Below are 16,118 nucleotides of genomic sequence, written 5' to 3' on the forward strand. Positions count from 1 at the left end.
GAGGAGTAGAAAAATTCAATACTATCCACAGAAATAACAGGGGTCTGAACTGCAGGCACTGGAGATTCATGCTGCCAATCCAGTGATTACTGATTTTTTTTCCACATCTGCAGAGATGTCCCTCTTTATAGCAGGAGATATTACCAGCTTTTGAGAACAGGAGCTGGCTGATACGCAGACAGCTGTCTAAGAGCTGAGAGAAGGCTCGTCCTGAGTCCTGTCAATGGCAACTGAGTCACCCAGTGCAATCAATTGTCCTGGATTTTCCTCATATTTTGAAGAAACCAGCCACAGAGCAACCTGATGTGGGTGACTACAGAAAGTCAAGACCTGTGAAAAGTCTCTGAATTTGGAAAAAATTTCATGGTGATTGGTCTGTTAGACCTACAGTCAGTTTTCATTAACAAGGGCATGTCATAGGTAAAGAACACTCACTGGGCACTTAAAAAAAAAAGAAAAGAGTATTATGTTGAGAATCTGTCGTCCTCTGTTTCCCAAAGAAGCACTTTCCTGATCTATAGCAATTCCTGAATCAAAGTGAGCTTCTTTAATACTTTAATAGGTGGTGAAAGGGGTTTGGTGTTTTTCCTAACAATACTTAGTACTGCAGTGGGGAAACTATTCAGGCAAATACAATCCATTTTATTGAAATTAAAGATGAAAATGTTCAGTAAAAGGCATGTTTTAGGCAGTATGAGTTTAAAGTGTTTATAGTGTAATGTGTTTGTACTGCAGTGTAGCTATATACATCAGTAACCTCCAGTATCTCTGGCCCAGAGGGATGCTAGAAAATTTTAATACAGTTCGGTGTTTTCTGAAGAAGTCTTGGGGTTCAGACTTTTATCCTAATCTCTCTTTTTTCTCACAGAGAAAAATGTGAGTTTTCAGGGACTGCTTTAGGATAACATGGGTAACACCTGTGATGGGGAATAGAAAACTAAGTTAGAAGTGAAAGTCCATGCTGTAAGTGCCTACATTTGATCAAACGAGTCTCACACAAAATGTCTGTACCACTAGGAAGCAGTGGTCCTTCCTTTGCATTTGTCATCATATCATCTTATCTGTCATTTTATTATCAGTCATTAAGTGTTATCAGTGCAACATTTCACTGTCAACTTAAAATTGATTAGCCTGAATAATTTCATATCAGCAGAAAAAATTATCACTTCGCTATTCCCAAATATTTTGTGAATATGTTGAACTACACAGAAGACCTTGTTCCTTTGAACTCCCAAGGCAATTCCTCAGAGTACAAGAACTTAAACGTAACTTCCACAGCTGACATAACTTAAATTGTTAGGGCAGCTTACTGTCTGAGAGCTTTGGTCACAAGGACAGTCTTTCAGATTTTGAAGGATCTATACTACCCATTACACAAGGGAAATTATATTTAAAAAGAATAAGTCTTTCCCTACAGTCAATGTTTAAATGAATAATAAATGTCACGTTCATCTTCACAAACTAGTTCCTCAGATGTAACATTAAGAAACAGTCCTTGAAGTATACCTTCAGGGAAGTCTAGCTGAGTTTCTATTCATACATAGGTAGCTATTAATAATGCACATGCTGCCGTGTATTATTCAACACTTCATAAATGGCATTACAGCTTTTTGACTCTTTTGCAATTGTAAAGGATAGTAATAAACCATTGGCTTTTACTTGGGAACTTCTCATATAGAATATTTCCTTCTTAATTTAGGTCAGGTCAGCTAACTTTTAAATTTGAACAAACATGGCTATAGTTAGCAATTGTGATTAAAGTATTATTGAACAGGATACCAGACAATTCATCACCTCCTATCAGTTCTGATTCATTCAGGCATGTAAGCATGAGGAAATAAAGATGGTTTAGCTGCATTTGAAGTAGTGTCTGAATTTAATGGTGAAACAGCAAAGCTGTCTTTATGTGCTCCACAACACACAAGACCCAAAACCCAGACATACAGGAATTCTGTAACACCTTTATGAACCATGTGTATGGCCTCAACATAATCATATGCTGACTGGTCTTAGAATTACAGTGGGGTAAGCTGGCACTGAATTTGCATTTCGGTGGATAAAGTGCTAATAAGATGAGTTAAAGGTGAAAGAACTGCAGCAGCGGCTTCAAGGAAAATGCCACCTACACCGCAGCACATCATCTCATTCTACATCACTATATAAACTCCAAGACTTTCATTTACCCTTTCATGGTTGCACATGAAGACTACACACATGGGCTTTATATGTCTGCAGTGGGGTTCCCATCTCATGAAGATATTATAAAAGAGACAAAAAGTGAAAATCAGCTTTTGCTTGAAACAATAGCTAAACGTTTAGAACTATATCACAAATAAGTGTCACAAATCACTGTGTACCAGCCCTACTCTATCTAATCTAGTTTCTGCCAATTCTATCCAATACATACAGGCTCTTTGTACATAACAGGTTCAAGCACAGATCAGACACTTGAATAACTGATCAAATGAAGAATCATCTTGGTGTGCTATGCCACAACGTTCTAATCTTTAAAGGAAAAATCTTTGAGAATACCGTTTTCTCCAAAATTCTTCTGCAAACAGTCCACATAACCTAAGCAAAGGTATGGGTTTCCTCTGTGGTTCATAGAGCTGGGCCCTTCCATACCATCAATGGGTTAAGGCAAATATTTCCCCTTCATGATATTTCTGCTGTATGACTCTATGGGAACATTGCTATCACAGTGTAGTCTGCCTAAATCTTTGCAAATAAGAGTTTAGGTGAGAGTTAGTTAAGCACAATAATGTTAGCGTTCCCTGCTACAGTGAATTTTACTGTTAGCGAAGAAGAAAAGCTACATGCATTATCGCTAGAAGTCTTTAAAGACTGTTTTTAAAATTTAAATTGCATATTTTTTAGCTCAAGTTCTATATTCCTAACTTCTAAAGGTGTGCAGAACTGTAAACCATTATCAGACATTCTACATTTTCAAGATTTTCATGTCAGTATTTTCAGGATTCTCAGTGCTATTCAAGTTTGCATTCAAGGTATATGAAACAGTATAATTAATTATTGTTCCTTTATATCTACTTCAAGAAGCAACAAAAAATGATGGGAGGTCCTGGACTTCATTGTAGATTTAGAAATGAGCCTACTATTTTACTCCTGCCTACAGAAATCCTGGGTTTAATTAATACATGAACACATCAAGTGTAAGATCTCAAGGAATGAATAAGCTAACATCATCATGTGGTTAAAACAAGGCCCATAATATACTACAGAGTCTGTCAAATTAGTATCATGAAAAGCTGTTCATAAGTGTATGCCATATCACATATCAAGTAATTTTTTCATCATTGTTTTAGACACAATACAAAAACTAGACTAGCCTAGTTGTAAAAACCTTTGATGATTTCATATATATTCAACTCTAACACAGACATATCGCAGTGTAGCTATCATTCCCCATAGTACTGATAATGATCTCCAAGTAATCATTACATAAGATACTTCCACCTTTTCTATATTGACACAAGCTGTCAAGAATCTGAATTATTAAAGAGCTATGAAAATCTTCAAAAGCTCTTCTTAGGTTCAAATGCAGAAAAGCATTTGAGCATACACTAATTTTTAAGAGAGGTTGCTACACACTCTTATGTTTTGCCAATTAGTGGTGGAATTACCAACACAGTTAAAAATATCATATATTCTAAGTGCCTTATTGAATTAGAGGTTTTATTTCAAATAGCTTTTTAAAATTTTCTTTTTTTAATTAAGTTACTTCTAAAACTGCAGTCCTTTAATTTACTTTCTGGAATTTATCACTATTACTAGAGTAAACAGATCAGAAATAAATTCTTAAAAGTGATAATACGTTAATATCAGCCCTAATTAAAAGCAATCCAATGATAATAACTGGTCAGCCTATGGAGGTGTATACTTTGTACCCTAATATTAAGATGACTGCTGATTGTCCTGTTATTAAAATTTTAAATAATAGATTAATTGTATGCTCATGTAATGAAAGGAAATCTGAGTTTTTATCAGGTTTGTTGCAGAGGATGATTAGTCTTTTGCAATTTCTGGAGTAAATGTTTTTTAGTCTTGCATTCCAAATTGTCTAGCATCATCAATGCTACCACAAAACTGCATGATTTGAATTTGCTCAAAAGGTGTAATGTCTTACTTTATTTGAATGAATTGCTCTACCATGGTGTGCAAAGAGCCCTATAATATTTGCTATACCCATTTAGTCTCAAATAAACGTATTTGCATGTGATTTACTAGGTGAACAGGACTTCTATTTTTCAAAGCAAACTTTTTAGCTTTCTTTAGCTCTTTTTGTCTTTTCTGTTTTGGAAATTAGGGTTAGACTGTCATATTGTTCTTCTTGCATTTCTTGTAAAAAATTTAGATGAGTGAAAGAAAATAAATTAAGCATCAGTGATTAAGCATCACTTAAAAGGGTCAGGCTGTGGAAGCAGATGGAGGAGTGAGGAGTGCTAGTAGAAGGAAGTGGCTGGGGAGGAAGAAAATTAGGTGAGGTCACAGGATACAGCCAGGAAACATAATGTAGAAGTAGCATGCTGTAATCACTTCCATCCAGTGGCTTCATGACCATTTTCTGCCTTAAGATAAATGTCATGAGGGGATATACTTTCCAGTTTGTGAAGCAGTGGCTAAGAGATATTGTAAGATTTCCTAGAATACTTAAAAGCTGATAAGAACTAGCTTTGGCTGATACTGGTGTTGGTAAGAAAATTAAACTGGAATAGAATAACCCAAAATCCCAACACTGATATAAAAGATGAGATGTCTTACACTTCCTAGCAAGTCTAAGAACAATCTCTTCTTTGATAATATAGCTTAGGTATTGAAGCAATAAATTATTGGTGGGTATTTCCATGAACAGCAGCTCAATTTGTGTCACTTGGTTTTCAATGTCTACTATTATTGCACTAAAGGTACCCCAGCAAGGTGGGATATTTGAGCAGGAGATTACTTCAGGCAAAAGATTATCTCAGACATAATATCTCAAGGCTGACACTCAGAATCCAAAGAAAGTGATATGTGCCATATAACATACAGTTTAGAAAGGCATTTTAACCACAGTTTTGTTCTGTTTGTCTATTGTTCTCCCAGCAATTCTTTGCTCTGTTTTATATGCACCATTACACTCAAATAATGTCTCTCTACCATATCTGCCAATGAAGTCTATGCTTTTCATCTCTTCTTGCAGCTTATATGTTAAACATAAACCTGCCCAGATGACAGCACCCCTTGGATTAAAAAAGACAAATGCATTCAATTCATATGAAAGACCATGTTGCGATTTAACCCCAGCCAGCAACTAAGCACCACACAGCCACTTGCTCGCTCCCCCCCGATGGGGTGGATGGAAGAGAATTAGAAGGGCAAAAGTGAGAAAACTCATGGGTTGAGATAAGAACAGTTTAATAATTGAAATATTATAATAATAATAATAATAATAATAATAATAATAATAATAATAATAAATTGTAATGAAAAGGAAATAACCGAGAGAGAGAAATAAAATCCAAGAAAGACAAGTGATGCAAATGGCTCACCACCAACTGATCAATGCCCAGCCAGTCCCTGAGCAGCGGTCCTCCAGCCCACCTTCCCCCAGCTTTATATGCTGAGCATGACATCATATGGTATGGAATAGCCCTTTGGTCAGTTGGGGTCAGCTGTCCCAGCTGTGTCTCCTCCCAACTTCTTGTGCACCCCCAGCTTCCTTGCTGGTGGGGTGGGGTGAGAAGCAGAAAACGCCTTGACTCTGTGTAAGCACTGCTCAGCAATAATGAAAACATCCCTGTATTATCAACACTGTTTCCAGCAAAAATCCAAAACATAGCCCCATACTAGCTACCATGAAGAAAATTAACTCTACCCGAGCCAAAACCAACACAGACCAACAGCTATGGAAAAAAGTACTTTGACTCACAGTTTGATCAGCACCCTGAGGGTTTTGCCAACTTTACATGTTGCAAAGTAAGTTGCTCAAATTAGGTTAAAGGTGCCTTTCAAAATTAATAGAACTCACAGATATCCACAGCTGTTTTTAATTATTCCCTCACCATTGTTAATCTCTGTAATTTAAAACATCTTCAGAAGTCTGCTTGCTTTGTAGTACGCTGCGTAGTAGACTTTGTAGTACATTCTGTACTGAGGTGCAAGTACGCTAAAGCAAAAATAATACTTAGTTTTGGCACATGCATTACAAACTACTGCCATACTCTCAGGGTCTGCTTTGCTCCACATCAGCACCAGATGTAGTTGTATCACCCTGACAGGGAAGTGCTGCTTATTGTGCTGGTTTGTCTACTTACCATTCTAAGCCATTAGCAACATGCTTCTCAGAGAAAGACAACCTCCAGCAGGCCTGGTTCAGAGGTCATTGGAATTTGATTATTTTGACCTCTGCTATTCCAGTATTTATAAGTTATTCTATCTTGAGAAATATCCCACAAACCTTGCAAGAAAATTTTATTACTAGGAATACCTGTCTGGAACATGGCAATCTTAAATGCCAGAGGAAAAAAATGTAGCCATAGAAATATTTGGTTGCTTGACATCATTTGGAATGAAGTCCTATTTCTAAGTGAAAATCTGTGCCATAACACCATGATCTCAGTGGCACTTGGAATTAATCTTTAAAGTCTTAAGTACTTAAGTTATATTTGAAACAGGAACTTGGACATCAAAGTAATGCAGGTGCTGTTAAAATGGTCAGTCTTCAAGGAACAGAAAAAATACAGTTTAAAGCACTCTAATCTATGAAGGTCTTCCTTAAAAAATAATAATTAAAAAAAAAAATCGAAGACTGCAAGCTATGTGTGAAAATGGACAACTGCCTGCTGCTAGCAAAGAATAGCAAATGACTGTACTAGTATTTTTTTGTACCACCCATTACTTAAAAATCTGAACATCCTTTTGAGAAAATATTAACAACAAATTCTCACTAGCATTTGTTTCTAAGGCAATTGTTGGAGATGCAGTCACAAACATTGCTGGTTAAACAATATTGAGTGCTTTTCCTTTCATTTGTGTCTGTGTCACTAAACAATCATTACAATTTAGAAAACTTTTTTTTTCTCATTTTAAAACACTGGAGTGTATTTTCCAACAGCTATATTCTGTAGCTGCTGTATCTGGAATACCTCTACTGCTAATGAAGCACATAAAAATAATACAATTTCAATGTAAAAAGTATGCTTGGAAAAAAAAATAAAGTTATGGTTTCAGCGCTCCAGAGGAACCACCTGTACTTTGAATATAATCACTGCTATCCACTGTGCTGCCAAGCACTGCTGATGTGATCATACAGTGACAGTAATGGAAACTTAAAGAAAAAATTCTGTTGTCTCTTAACATCATGGTTTCTTTGCTTGTAGATCAGGAAGGCTGTCACTACAAGGTCAGAGTATGAAAACTTACCAAAACCTTATTTAATGAACAATTTACCACATGAACTCATGTATCTTTTTTTTTAATACTCTATTGATGACAATAAAGTAGTAATATTTTTTCTAGAAATGTTTCTTAAATGAAACACATCATGTACAAACATTCCATGTTTTCTATATTAAATGGTTTTTATAGGTAAGTAGTTTTTAAGAAATAATTTTCTATGTTCTATGTGGCTTGAAGCATAAAACACTTTTAGTACATCTTTCTTAGCCACTGAAAGGCTCAAAGTCATAAAAAACCTTATTATAGGGTAATATTAATACTATGAACAAAAATAAATTCCAGACTATTTATCCACAAGGTGAATATTTGTTTTAAAATACAGGAATAAGTGGCATAAAGATTATACAAACTGCTGAGCCTTCAGACACAAGAGTCAACTTTATTTGCTGGAATATTTATTGGGAACCTGCCGTAGGCAAGTCTGCCCCTGCAGGTTTTTTTCTCAGGGCAAAATTTTACCTTTTTTGTTCATGTTGAGAATAGTTTATATGGGAAGGACTTCTTTCTTTGTAATTTTAATGGGACTTTTTACCATGTGTGAAAGTGGAGGCAGTGGGTTATGAAGATAGATGCATTCTACAGCTTTGGTGGAAAGCTGAGGCAGTTGTCTCTGTTTTTTGAGCTACGAGCCACAAGGGGTTGTAATGTACCAGGGAATGCCCAACATATTTGTCCCCAACTTTACACTCCAATGGCTGGACATGGTATAAAATGCATTCTTTACTGAGACTTTAAATACATTTAAAATAATTTTCTTCAGGGTTATGACTTCACAGGCAAAACAGACGGTTTTGTAACACAATGAAATTGAAGTAGAAATCCAATATGGAGATTTTTCTCCATGGTGAAGACAGGTAACTCAGGACAGATTACGTTTTTAACTTTTTACGTGGAGGAAAAATGTCTTTAGGCTTTTTTCCACTAAGATTTTACGTGGAAAGAAGCTAGTTGGATATAAAAATCTATTGTGATTGGCAGAAAGAACATAATACTAGACAGCCACTACAAAGAAAACATCATTGGTCACTGGATGGGAAAAAAGACGTGAAAACTAGCTTCCCAAGATTTTTTTTTTTCCTGTGGTGAAGAAGGGAAGAATTTACCAAGGATAGAGAGAGCATTTCAAAAATCTGCAAATATTTTGGATTTCAACAGCGTTCTAATACAAGGTGCCTTCTTTCCCCAGCCAGTGCCGATGTCAGGAGTGCTTCTGCATTTGTATACCTGTGGATTGGTGTGGCTAGCAGGGGTGCCAGATTTTCTTCATTTTTTCTGAGAATTACTTGTATATAAGCTGTCACCTAAATAGTCATGTTGTTAGATTCTCTTATCTAAGCACCTAGGAGAAGTCTTCAGTTTCGTCTTGGAGAATTGACAAAGGTTAATGACTGACATCTGAAGGGCATGCTTCTCTCTTCTCCTCCGATTCCTACATTAAAAGAAGAATAGTTGCTACTCTCTGTTGGCGCCTTGTTCTCATGTTGCTGAAAGCAGGAGGCAGTGCGAGCTGCAGGAGACTGTCTTGGAGGTTATGCTGCATCATCTGAGAGTCGAGGTAGTGCTGAAGGGGAAGGAGAGAAGGGAAGACCTTGGAAGATCAATCAGGATGCTCGGCAGGACCAGCAGCAATTTTTATCCCATGTGGACTAAAAGAGGACTGACAGAGGCTTGGGAGTACGACACTCCAGAGAGCTGGCAGGACGCTTTCTGTCTCCCTCCAGAGTTATTGCTGTTCTGATGGGTTAGCTGCAGATGAGCTGGAAAAGAAGAAAAAAGAAGGTTGGATCCAACCACTACACAGTTGTTGCTAACTGGAAGTATTACAGCTTCTAGCTGTTCATATAGGTTGGCACTTCTGAAATCTTAACTTCTCAAAAAAATGCACTTAGTCGTAATCGTTAATTACTTAAAAAGCTTCCAAAGATTAAAAAGGCACTTTTGTAGAGCCAGCTACCCTCTAATGCCTCAAAGAGTGTTTCTCAGGCTACATAGACAGACTTATTCTGATTATTTTCTGTTCCTAAATGAAGAGCTCTAGAATCTTTGCAACTTTCTGGATAAGCTGTAAAAAGTCAGAATGTCTGTAAAGACCAAATTAGCAATCATAGTAGAGATAGTTGCAGATGGGATTCAGGGACCATGCACCATAACATATAAAATTGATAAGATATGAATGGGAAGAGAATGTCTTAAAAAGAAATATTGAAATTGCATTAACATGACTGAAAACTTCACCCAAGACACTAGTGTCATTGGCAAGACTCCTTGTCTGAGAGTGCCCAGTGGAGTGAGCACTGACAAGAAATGCAAGCAACATGTGTCTCTGGTTACATATGCTATGCAAGGGGTTTCCCCAGTGATTCCCCCACTCTACAAGGTTTCTGATCCATGCACAGGTAGGAGACTGATGCAGGCTCTCTCATGCAACTGAGCCAAGCCGTTGTTGGGGTTCCTGAGCAGAAGGCATGTCAGGGTTCTGCTCCAAGGTGTTCTGGTGGGAATCGTGTTCTTCCTAGAACATGGCACCTCTAAAATCATATGGCTAGATGCACCTATCGCGTGACCCACTGTCTGTATAACTCTCATGCAACTAGTTTCGTATACAGGGTCCAGTCATTCCCCTCCTGCGAGGTGTGCCTTTATCTTCTTTTGTTGTGCTTTACTCGTCTAGTCTTTGATTTGTCTTACTTTTCAGTGTTTCCTGATGTTTTCAACTTTCAAAGGTTAATGCATTAAGTAATAATGCCTTTCAGACTGTTGTCTTACTTTATAGAAATATATAGAGCAATTTCAAGTGGAAATCCATAGCTCCCTGAGTGTCATTAGCAATTACTAAGCTTTTTCATAGAGAGCAAGGTCAGAGCAGATAAATTAGCGATCCTATATGTGGCTCAGGCTGAGCAAACCAAATATTTTCATATTATTCCAACATTTGAAGTCCAGCTTGAAGTCCAGCTTTGTGAAAAATTATACTGCCTCTCATAACTGAAACAGCCCTGAAAACTCTGTGTTGCTTAAATCCTTTTTTAACCATTCAAGGAACAATAATATAGACAAATCAACTGTGGACATAGAAAACTTTGTCATGGCAAAATTGTTTTGCTGGTAGCTTGACTTTTCATAGCAAATAAATACAGAATAAGTAAGGCAAGCAATTTATTAACTACTATTTGACTTGCTGATCAGATTTAAGATGTATATACACACAAAACCCCCATATACGTTCACACATACCCAAATCATTATTTACCTTTTCAGCTAGCAGATATTTCTTTCTCAAGCAGATGTTTTCCATTTTCAAATAGTCACTGAAAAAAATCACCACATTTGAATTCTCTGTAATAGCTTAGAAGAGCAATACTGATACAAAAAGCTGAAGCTTAACTTTTATGCAGTGTCTCATCTCAGTATTGCTTCCTGCCTTTGGGATGCTTAATGTTTAGTTTAAAAACATTCCAGTGCAATAAATTTTGCTTCGTAATATAATTAAGATTATGTTTGCATTTACTGTACCATTGGAGGGATGAAGAGAAAATTAAGATATTGGAGAAAACAAACACACCCTGTGCTTACCCTTGACTTCCAACATGTTTAAAATGTCCCAATGCAACTCTTGAGACTGTGTACAGAGACCCCAGACCAGGTGCTAGTGAAGTGGATCCCACAGATTTTCCCAGAATTGGATCTACAGAGGTGACTCAAAGCATCTTGGTTCCAAGGAAGCAAGCATGGTGCTGGATATTGGGTTTCTGCAGAAAATATCTACTTAACCCATTGAAAGTTCATTGTCTGGGGGAAAAAAAAGTGATTCCTATAGTTACTGTTATGTATATAGGTTTTGTAAAATGCATTGTAGATAGCATGCTTGAAATGAACATTGAGATAGGCTCAGTATTCAATTCCTGCTTTTTAAATTCACACTTAAATCAAGATTGTGAGAGTAGAAGCACACAAACACAGAACTTTTAGGAACCTGGTAGCAGTGCTAATGATTGGCAGGAAGATCAGATTATAACCATACAAAGGTAATGATTTCACTTTTTATTTGTCAACTCCATATGCATTGGATTGTATGTCTGAGAAATGAGAAGAATGAGAAGACATTTAACATTGATAGATATTACTGGCATTTTGTTCAGTCTCTTTAGTGTGTCTCATATAACTGTTTCTTAAGGATCAGTGATTTAATGATCAGTTTGCTTTTTTGGTTTGCAGTCAGGATTCAGTTCCAAGTATCTGATGCACAGTATTGAGCAACACAAAGGACTGTGTATTCAACTGCTATGTTAGGGAAAAAAAAAAGTTTTATGTTATTTATATACAGTAAGAGACTTTTCTCTTCACATTGCAGAACCAGAAGTTTGATCTGTGGTCTAGCTCTCAATTTTTAATTACACAGTAAAAAAAAATCAGTTTATTTAGCTCAAAGGCAAGAAGGTTAAGGTGACTTAATTAGTTTATAACTACTTTGAGAGTAGAAGGCATCTAGTACTATAAAGCTTTTTTGTAGTAGTCGAAAGCATTTACAGATTTAATGCCTGAAATTTAAATTCCTTAAAGTTGAACTAGAAAGAAAATTAAAATTATTAACAGAAGACAGTTGACAAGGATACCATAAAAGGTGTATCATTTGAACTCAATCAACAGTCTATCTCTTCCTAAAATAGAAGCTTAAGCAAAGACCAAAATCATGACAGACAACGAGACAAAGTTATGGGAAGAAATCCAAAATAATACACTATAAAGAGGTTGGCAATTTATATCTTGATAGTTATTATTCTTTAATCTAAGATAATGCAGAGGTGTGAATACGAAAATAATAATGGAGAATGCATTCAAACTATTTAGAAGAAAGAAGACTATTAAAGAAAGTGGAAGGAAACATATAACCCTAGGTAGGAAGATACTCTGTTGAGTCTGGCAGAAATGAGTGGCTTAGATTTGGAATGAACTAGTAGGGCAGTAACAGGATGATCTGTAGAAAGCCATATGTTAGAAAGGGTGGTACAGTCAGGGCTCGTCTTATCTGCCAAGTCAATGTCTATATAATGTAAGACATATGGCTATGTTCATAAGAATATAGGCAAGGTCAACTGCAAGCAGAAATTCTGTTGCTGAGCTCACTTAATCACTGACATCTATGCTTCCAACAGCTTGTCTTGCTCTAGCAATTTAGCAGCAGGATAATTTGCCTTATGAAGCTTACCAACCTTGACTTTCTAAGAAATGAAAGAAAGGTTTTCCTGGCTACAGTTTTAGCAGAAGTCTAAAACACAGACTTAGTAATAGTACTTACTTCAGAGACCCAACCTGGGGCCTAATTAGTTTTTGTAAAACATTCATTTAAAGTCATATCTTTTAATTGACAAGTAGCTTGTAACTACGGATTTTGTTCTCACAATGTGACAGCACACAAAATAGTGTAACAAGGTGCAATTTTTCCTAGTACTCCTAGTTTAAACCAAAAAAGTGCCAAAGGACAGCAAGGGAGATTTCATTCTGTTTTTCAAAAGATGGAATCAAAATAAACAAGCTTGAATTGTCTTCTAACATGGTGCTTATTTGCAAGTAGTGAATGTATGTCACACGTCAAATCAACTTATCGACTTAAAAAAACTGTCAGCACTATAAGACTGTTTACATATGAACTTAACTCTTATGTCCAGCTATAGGTTGTTTTTTCTTTATTCCCTCCAAATATAAGAACATTCTAATGAATATTTTTAAAAATTTTATATCTACCATGACAGAATGCCATGAAAACCTTTTGTGCTTTCCTGTGCTATTTTGATTTAGATGAGGAAGAATTTTATATAATAATCTGTTATATGTATATGAAAGTGTAATTCGCAATTTTCTTTTTTCATTAAAACCTGTAGCACAGGTTAGGATATATACTTCAAATCTATGCATGGATTTTTATGAAAGAGACAGATAAACATGCAACAGACATCTAACAAATATCTTCCAGATTTTTTCTCCTTTTGAAAGTGCCCACTCTTACGGTGTCTTTTGATTTATCTTCCATTGTCTATGGAAATTTTGTTGTGCTTATTAATCTTCCTTAAGTTACAGTACAACATCATTTATATATTCTGCTAGATAACTTTAGAAAGGCTTCGATCTTTAACAATGTCACAAGAACTTGACTGACTTCGTAAAAACAAACTACTTAACCCACAAAATATGAAGGCACTACTAGTCAGAAATATTCTCTTCAAGCTATTATATTATTCTAAAACTGCACATAAACATCTAGTTTCTGTTAATGCGAGTTACAGAAGAGAAAGCTGTGAATTGACCTGGTCTGGTCTTTCTGGTCAGGTCACAAACAGTGAATGAATGTCCACAGTTACTTACATCAGCTACTTACAACACCTGTCTTCCATGTGGGACATGTCACGGAAAGGAAGGAAGCTCACCAGAGCTTGATAGCCCATGCTGATTCCTTCCTTGGTATGGCCCCTCAGGAATCCAGAAATTGAGAATGTCCCCCTAAACTTGCACTAACCAAGCTTCAAACCCAGTTCTTCTCACCAGACTACAGTACCAGTCAAAATGGGTCTGGTAAGAGCGGGACAAATCATTGTATATGCACAGGGAAATTATGGCAGGAGGCTTAAGGGAGAGAAACCACTAATTGCCTTCAGTATTCCTTCTTGAGTCTTTCACAAGCCAAGGAAGACGACTTTGTTCACTTCTCTCCTCTGGGACTGCTGCTAGAGATTGCTTCCAGAGCTGTTGTAGTCACATAGAGAAAGTGCCCCAACGCTCTTGTGGACCTGGCTCTGGGCACTGCCCTATACTCCTATAGGGCACTGCCCTATACTCCTATACATAGTGGCTTCCATGGACCTTCATGGGCAGTGCAGGAGAATCTCATCTCTGCATCCAACCACATGCAAATTGTTTTTTGCATGATGATAAACTTATTCATGTAAATAAAGATGCTCACAGACATATGTCTTATTAAAATCCAATATAACCTGCAGATCACAATCATACCTGCTTTTTGATTGGGAAAATAGTGGATGTAATTGACTTCAGTAGCTTCACTTTGTTCCTTTTTGCTCTCATTAACAGCACATTCTTTCTTTGTTAATGTTTGCTTATTCCATAGTTACACAGGTTACTGCACTACACATCCTGCCTGATTTCAGTTTGGATCAAAAATACTCAATGTAAATGTGTACACTCTTTGGATAGTCTATTTTATTCCAGACATTGAATTTTAATGAAGGCTACAAAATGCAATGAATGCATATCTCAGGTAACAGGAGAAAGGTGCAACTGGTATTTGCGCTACCAAATTTATTCAAAACAGAGCTTGCTTTTTAAAACGGATGAATGTTTCAAGTCATTTGGGAACGCTTACAAAGGAAAGTGTTATAAAACACAAGATACAATGACACTGAGAGGACAGCAGCATTATTTGTTTCTAGAATGCAGAATTTTTTTGACTGATTTCACAAATCACTGAGATTTTTATTATGTAGCTAACAATTGTTGCTAAAGTATCATTTGAGTTGAAATTTGAGAAAATATGCATGGAAAACAATTGTTATATCACTATTATGGCAACCTCAGTATTTCACTCTCCTGAAGTCTCACAATACTACTAAGATCCTTGTGAGATTGTCTTTTTTCCCTGTAATTTGTAGGGCATTAAACTTGAGAAAGATTACTGCTTCAGGGAATTAGCTGTTATAAATTACTGGTGTAAGGAATTAATACAGAGCTGGATTTTAATTTCCTGACTTCATAAATTGCATTCAGTAGGACTACTCACAATGAAAAATTTTGAGTATCAGGAAGGCTATCACGATGAACTCCTCAGTGTTCTGCTTGTACAGTATGTTCTATTATATATTGTGTATGAATTGTGATTTTTGTTTCCTACCATGTGCTATAGATAAGAAATTAAAAATATAGGTAATACAGAGTGTTCCTTGCAGAGTGGCACTATTTTCAGCTCTTAGCAAACAGAACATGTTGTGCTACGCTGAAGGAATTACCTTTCTGCATTAAATGGTTAAACTCAACAGTTTCGGTAAGACAAGCTACTTAAAAATGCTGTTTTTTTCTGACCAAGTGCTCACAGTAGAACAATAACAAAAGTCGAATCAGCCTTTTGCTAGTTTGAAAAGATTGTATTAGCGTTTTTGCTTTTCCAGTTGTATAACATTTTAACAAATGATCTGACTTTTTAAAAATCTCCTACAGTACATCCACACACTTTGGACACATACTAGAGTATTGTAATACAATATATATGTAATTTATTTTTGAATGAAATTTTGATGGCATTGATTAATTCTCCAGACAACTAGAGTAATTTTCTCTTTGGTGTTCTACTCACAATGGTAAAAGAATTAATAGTATGTACCCCTAAATCCTGTAACTTTAATAATCTGTAAAAGATTGCAGCTATTGCAGTTTAGCAGATTGTCTGTTCTTATGATGTCCTTCAATAGCTGAAGAAATATTCTGATTTTTTAATTACTGAGATTTTGAAAGCTGACAATAGCTTTTATTGCTTGTTCTTTTTGACAGGCACTGTCCTGTCAAACTCTTCTTGGTCTGAACTGTTTCTTCACCCTTATTCTATGCATAGAGCAAAAGAAGATGTAATATTGTGTCAAAATCTTCAAAAACAATGGCAA

This window comes from Nipponia nippon, unplaced genomic scaffold, assembly GCF_047370975.1.
Source record: "Nipponia nippon isolate SJK-2023a ecotype South Korea unplaced genomic scaffold, ASM4737097v1 scaffold_10, whole genome shotgun sequence".
In the NCBI taxonomy this organism is placed as follows: domain Eukaryota; kingdom Metazoa; phylum Chordata; class Aves; order Pelecaniformes; family Threskiornithidae; genus Nipponia; species Nipponia nippon.